This window comes from Salvelinus namaycush, chromosome 31, assembly GCF_016432855.1.
Source record: "Salvelinus namaycush isolate Seneca chromosome 31, SaNama_1.0, whole genome shotgun sequence".
Lineage (NCBI taxonomy): Eukaryota > Metazoa > Chordata > Actinopteri > Salmoniformes > Salmonidae > Salvelinus > Salvelinus namaycush.
This window is the reverse complement of record NC_052337.1, coordinates 37,971,620-37,978,047: the sequence shown is the minus strand read 5'-3', so window position 1 is coordinate 37,978,047 and position 6,428 is coordinate 37,971,620.

The window sequence follows — 6,428 nt, the reverse complement described above, 5'->3', positions numbered from 1 at the left end:
TGAAATCCAATCCCATTCATCCAGAGTACAACAGGAGTCCTTCCGTTGTTCTTACGTGACTCTGTCCTCTCCTGTCATTCTCCAGTTGAAGGGCTTTAGGCTTCAGTTCTTAGGGATTTTGGTGTACTATTCCCTCCTGCTCAATGACAGGATTTGGAGGACAGTCTCTCCACACACCCATAGCCCTTTACTGATACAGCCTCCTTCTGTGGACCTCCACTAACTAGCAGACAGAGACAGAATGTGAACACAAGCTCAAAGGCCTGAGTGACAGGAGGTGATAATTATGCTGGTGTAATTAACCTCACCCAGTGATGTGTCCTTCCTCCCTTAGCTCAGAGTGTTGAGGTGATGGGGGACGGGTGATACAGAGACGCAGTGATGATGTTTAGGAGCCAGGATGTGTCTGCGGAGTGGTCTGTCTGGGTACTGTCTCATATTAGATAGTATTGAAATCAGGAGTAATGGCATGGTCCAGGGTGGTCATCTTTGTTGAATCTACTCTAAATGTACTGAGGAAACATACGATTTGTCACGTGCACAGGACATAACAGGTGTAAAACAGTACAGCGAAAATTCTTACTTGCAAGCTCTTTCCCAACAATGCAGTATTACATATCAATGGAAAGAGGAAATAATATAAAATGTTAGCTAGTGTAAAAGGTGTTTCTAGACACTAGAACTAAGTGAAATGAAAGTGGAGAGCTTGCACTGTGAATAAGGAGAGGAAAGACCATGCAGAGGATCATATAAAAACATGAGCAGGTTAAAATAATAATCTCCTTTGATCATGTCAGATATCTTCTATGATGGGAAGTCTGACTGTATCTGGGAGTTGGAGCTCACATATTGCTGCAATACTCATGGCACCCGGTTGTGGGAAGAGTCTATAGAGCTCACAGGGCATCTGAGGAAAACCACAGGGAGGCTACAGTCAGGCTCCACTGGAGGCCATCGCTGGCTGACCAGACCTGGCACACACACACACACTACCATCCTGACTACAGGGCCTGGCACCCCCTGATAGATATAATAAATAATCCGCCTCATTACTAAACATCTTCCACTGGAGCTGCTCGTAGAGAGACTGAGCAGTGTAGCAGTCCTCGCCGTTTTGAGGTTAAAGGGGCAGTGCAATTATAAACATGATTTTCCGTTTAAATGTTGTTGTTTTTTCCACACTATGTGGTCGAAATAACACTCTGAAATTGTGAAGATTACATAAAATGCCCTTTGTGTAAGCCGTTTGGAGAAGAAAAATAAAACAATTTCGGCCTTTTCAGGTGGGATGGAATTTTTGGCCCACATCATGATGTCAATGTGATCTGATTATAATAGACCAATGACTGTTCATCTGGGTAAGGGAGTGGGCTCTAGACCATCCTATCAGCCAATCAAGGCTGTGTGTAACGTGTACGCTGGGAGTCGGGAAGCAAGTACAGGGAGTGAATTTAATAATAAATAGACGAACATGGACAAAACAAGAAACATGAGCAGCGTACAGACATGAACACAGAGTCAATAACGCCTAGGGAATGAACCAAAGGGAGTGACAGTTATAGGGAAGGTAATCAGGCAGGTGATTGAGTCCAGGTGAGTGATGAGGCGCGTAACGATGGTGACAGGTGTGCATAATAATGAGCAGCCTGACGACCTTGAGCGCCAGAGAAGGAGTATACGTGACAGTACCCCCTCCCTGACGCGCAGCTCCAGCCGCCGACCAGAGGTCCGATCCCGGAGACCAGGAGCGAGTTGATAGCTTCTGCTGAGGCGCAGGGGCCTGACAAGCTGGCTGAGGCATGGAGAGCCCAGCTGAGGCATGGGGAGCTTGTCGCGCAAGTGGAGGTATGGGAGCCTGACGAGCTAGCTGAGGCATCCTCGGTAGACACGGCAACGGACGCTTGACGGGGCAACCGGGTCTTGTAAACCTGATGAGCCAGCTGAGGCATCCCCGGTTTCTCCGGTACCTGGACCCGACATCACCTACACTAACAAACAAAAAAACACAAAACACTCCGATGCTCCCCTTTGGTGAGGCGTTATTCTGTAGCATGTACACTGGGAGTCGGGAAGCAAGTACAGTGAGTGAATAATTTAATAAATAAATGAACATGGAACAAACCAAGGAACACGGGTAGCATACAGACATGAAACAATAATGCCTAAGGAAAGAGCCAAAGGGAGTGACATAGGGAAGGTAATCAGGCAGGTGATTGAGTCCAGGTGAGTCTGATGAGGCGCAGGTGTGCATAACGATGGTGGCAGGTGTGCGTAATAATAAGTAAACTGGCAACAATGAGCGCCAGAGAGGGCGAGCAGGAGTAGACGTAACAATGTATGTAAATATCATCCCATTTGTTTCCTAATGCCTGCACGATCACTGAGCATTTCAAGGGCCAAAAGAGGCTCAGGGAAATAAATTATTAAACAGTGGTTTAGACAGTGATTACTTAAATTAATAACAAAGACTGCATGGGGGTTTTGACTTATTTTTCTTGTGGAGGCAAGTTGAAGCTGACAAGTTGGTCAGTGCTTTGTACCATAAATGGAATTGAGAAATATGCCACTGGTTGTCTAGCTTTTGCCAAGTAACTGTCACAAAATAATATACTTCCCCTCACACTTGGCTGGTGTTTTAGTAAGAATGTTTTACATGAATCTTACCTCATGAGACACTCAGAATGTGTAGCCTATGATCCAGAATTTACTCCAGTGAAAACTGCATTTATTCACAAAAGGGGATAAAGACTCAATATGTCTAAGATGGCAACAACCTTTATCTTTTGGCCCACATACTACAACTCAGGCTAAATCCAGAGAAATATGTAGGGGAGGAGTGCTGTGGTTCCGTCAGGCTGGCTTTTCACTCGTTTCCTACAGGAGCAGCTGGGTCAGACTACTCTGAATGATTTAAATGCCCCTGGATAATTTGGGGGGGATGTGGATGAAGCGGAAAACATGGGCACTCCTTGGGGCCGGACCTGACATACATGCATGGCAGAGAGAGAATCCCAGTCTGAATGAGCTGCACTGCGACAGCCTGAATATTCTTCCACTAGGTCTTGAGATATGGGTTTCATTCTAGGCCCTTTTATTGGCACTTGTATCTTTCATATTTTTCCGTTTAACAAGACCCGTAATACCTATGGAGAACTGGGTATTACTGTAATAAAGCAAGAATAACGAGTGTGCAGTGTTTTTGGCAGAGCAACAGCATAGTGAATTTGCTCAAGCTAAAAGAGGAGCACTTTCACATGCAGTGACCATCTCTGAATGTAATTTTTTTAATGAGTGGTCAACACACACTGTCTTACACTACTACTTACTCAATGTGTGGATCCAAGTGTGGATTGTTGCCTACAGAAACTTCTGAATCAGTTTGATTAGCTTGCTAATTTTAACTAAGACCTCAAACTGGGTTTGCGCTCTGTAGAAGCAAGGCACCTAAATGGTGGTGAACAAGATGGATGACGCTCACTGCACCGTCTTGGTGTAGTTAAATATTGATAATTTTGGAGGAAGATAAGAGCACCATGGTGCTCTTTAAAATCCCTCTGATCTAGCGCTCACTCCCAGTAATCCTGTTTGTAGGCTGTCTACACTCCACTGGTCAGACATGATCTATCAGAACGAGACCATGTCTGGCAGCTCTGATGGAAGTTCTTGGGTGTTATATAGAATCTAGTTTTGTCCCGCAGAGATGACATTTTGGCAAAGGTAGAGCATATCCCAAACAGGAAATTAATCGTGGACTGGAATTAGAATGGGTTGAATCCTGTGAGCCGTGTATCAGGGGCAGATCAGGACACCTTGGTTCTCCATTAGTATTCAGTCAGACACCTCCTCTGCACAGGTCTCTAAACACGTTTTATGTGAGTAAAGTCATACCGTATAACAAAAATAAATCATGACATCTGTGATGGAAACAGGAAGGGTCGGTACAGTTTTATAAATGTCGATAGACAATTTGTTCGTTTGACACAGTGGGATCTTTTTGTGCCTGTAAAATTATTTATGCTAAAAAATTAAAGTGGAAACGATTTCTTGCTCAATTGTTGATAGAATAACCATAATGTAAAGGCAAATTTGCGGTCATCCCACTAGGCACAGACATCAATTCAAATAATTTGAATTGAAATAATAATTTAATTGAAATGACGTGGAAACAATGTTGATTCAACCAGTGTGTGCCCACTACAATTTGAAAAAGCATGCACAGTTTATTAGGCTACAGATGAAAGTTAGAATGAACTTCACAGGGTGGTGAAAGTGTATGGTGATGAGCTTGATGCTCCTTACCAATAAATATCTAGGGTCATAATTTGTATGCAATGACATCATCTGTCTCTGTGTGTGTGTCCTCACAGTCCCTGCCATTCCATGAGATGTTGTTTAATCTGTTATTTAATAGAGGTCATTTTGCTGTTAGCTTGAGAAATTGGAGATTGGAGTGAACTTTTGCCTTGAGAGCATGCGCAAAAACCTGATTGGGTAAGTTTGCCATTTATTGCAATAGTTTGTGACAAAACCATCAATAGATTGCATTTTCCAATGGAAACATTGAATTTGTGTTTTTATTTGGTACATGAGAACTTATCAAGAGTGGTTTTTATGTGCACTGTTGTCACACAGCCTTTTATTCGCAACAAGTCAGGTTGATCGAAACAAACCTCCCCCCCCCCCATGCAGATTTTATATAATATTCACATGAAAATCTGTCAAATTGGATGGAAACCTAGCTACTGTGGAATGTCATCCAAGTTTAGCGCCTACATGATTTTTTTTCTTCCTGCATTATACAAACTGGTGGATTTAAAAGATTAGTTCAATGAATCCAGTTTCACAGTAAGGCTTGAGGTTCTAGGTCTGACTACAGAGTTGACTGTACATGTGACATGTTTTTCTTCACAGGTCCATTCTGGATATGTGCTGATTAGAATCCCAACCAGTCCTCCTTTTCATGCTGGGATCACAGTGGGGGGGGGGGCACAAAGCGTTCCCATTTAGCCAAAGATCTCATCCACAGACCCACAGAGCAAAGACCTGGAAATAATTACACTAACAAGTTCGCCAATGAGCAGAGTAGTTTACAAAACGTACACAAACACACACACTGGTAAGAATACACAAAAATGGCAGAGACAACGGTTTATTTTTGGAAACACAGACCATCAGGCAGAAGCTGTATAATCACATCTGTTTGAGGCATACTGCCATAGTTCTCTGTGCATGTAGAGAATGACTGAGACAAAATCTCCTTGCCCTGCTGGGACTCCTCATCTCTGGTACCCCCGAGAACACCTCTTCTCTTCTCTGTCCCAGAACCCAACAAAGACACCCAGGGGGCTGACAACTGTCTGGTTGGTCCCAAAAACAACATATGGTGAGTTAAAATTCTGTTTGTGTGCTGTCCATGGTGCACAGACAGAGGCGCCTGGAAGTAGAGGAATTTAAATCTAAATGCATCCTTAGAGAGTAGCTCCTATGTTGGCATTGACAGGCTGCCAGGCAAGCAGAAAGGCTGTGCCAGTCAATACACTGAGGCTGAGAGAAGCGGACAATGGCCACCGTGAGAACGGCAGAGGAACATGCACAAGCTGCAGGGATCTGTCGCAGGCTGTTGAGCAGGACTCAGTCCAGGGCTCCAGAACTCCCTAGGTACAGGACCTATGTTGACCCCAGGATTACCACAGGATGGGACATACTACCTGGGGTAGTATTGAACTCTGTTGCTCTGTTCTGCTCTGTTGCAGGTAGCCTACTTAGTGGGACATGATTCAGCATTAATTGAAGTGAGCCATCCTACACTGCCCAAAGAGAGGTTATGATGCACAAAATGATCAAACGTGGCTAGGATCTACCCCCCGGCTGAGTGCTGACCTAAATCGGCTGCGAAACGTGCTGTATTCCAGCCAGTATAAGTGGAACGATTCCAATCATTTTTCAAATTAACTGTGAGTATGCCAACATTCCATACAAACAATGCAGTCAATCAACAGCCATACAGTAGCTGAAATTAGTTGATGACAGGACTTAACGCAACAAGTACTGATATTTTATCATAACACTCAGTTTTCCTAGAAAACAAACATTGAGACATTTATGGTTTGTTTACATATATTTTAGAGGCTATTTATATTGGTATAAAACTAGTGTAAATGATTATAAATACATGACAATATTTTAGGTTGACAGTAATTATATTACACAATCTCTGATATACATCAGATGCCTTACTTTCAATTTCCTGCATAAGAAAAAGCAAGAATTGCATCACCTATGACACAACTACCATTCATTCAAATTAGACTGGTTTGGATTTCTCCCTGACCACAATGGCTGCCATTTTCATATCATTTTGGAAATTGGGGCCATAGCCACTCTAGTAATTGAATAGGATATCTGTGGGTTCACCCCTATAGCACACA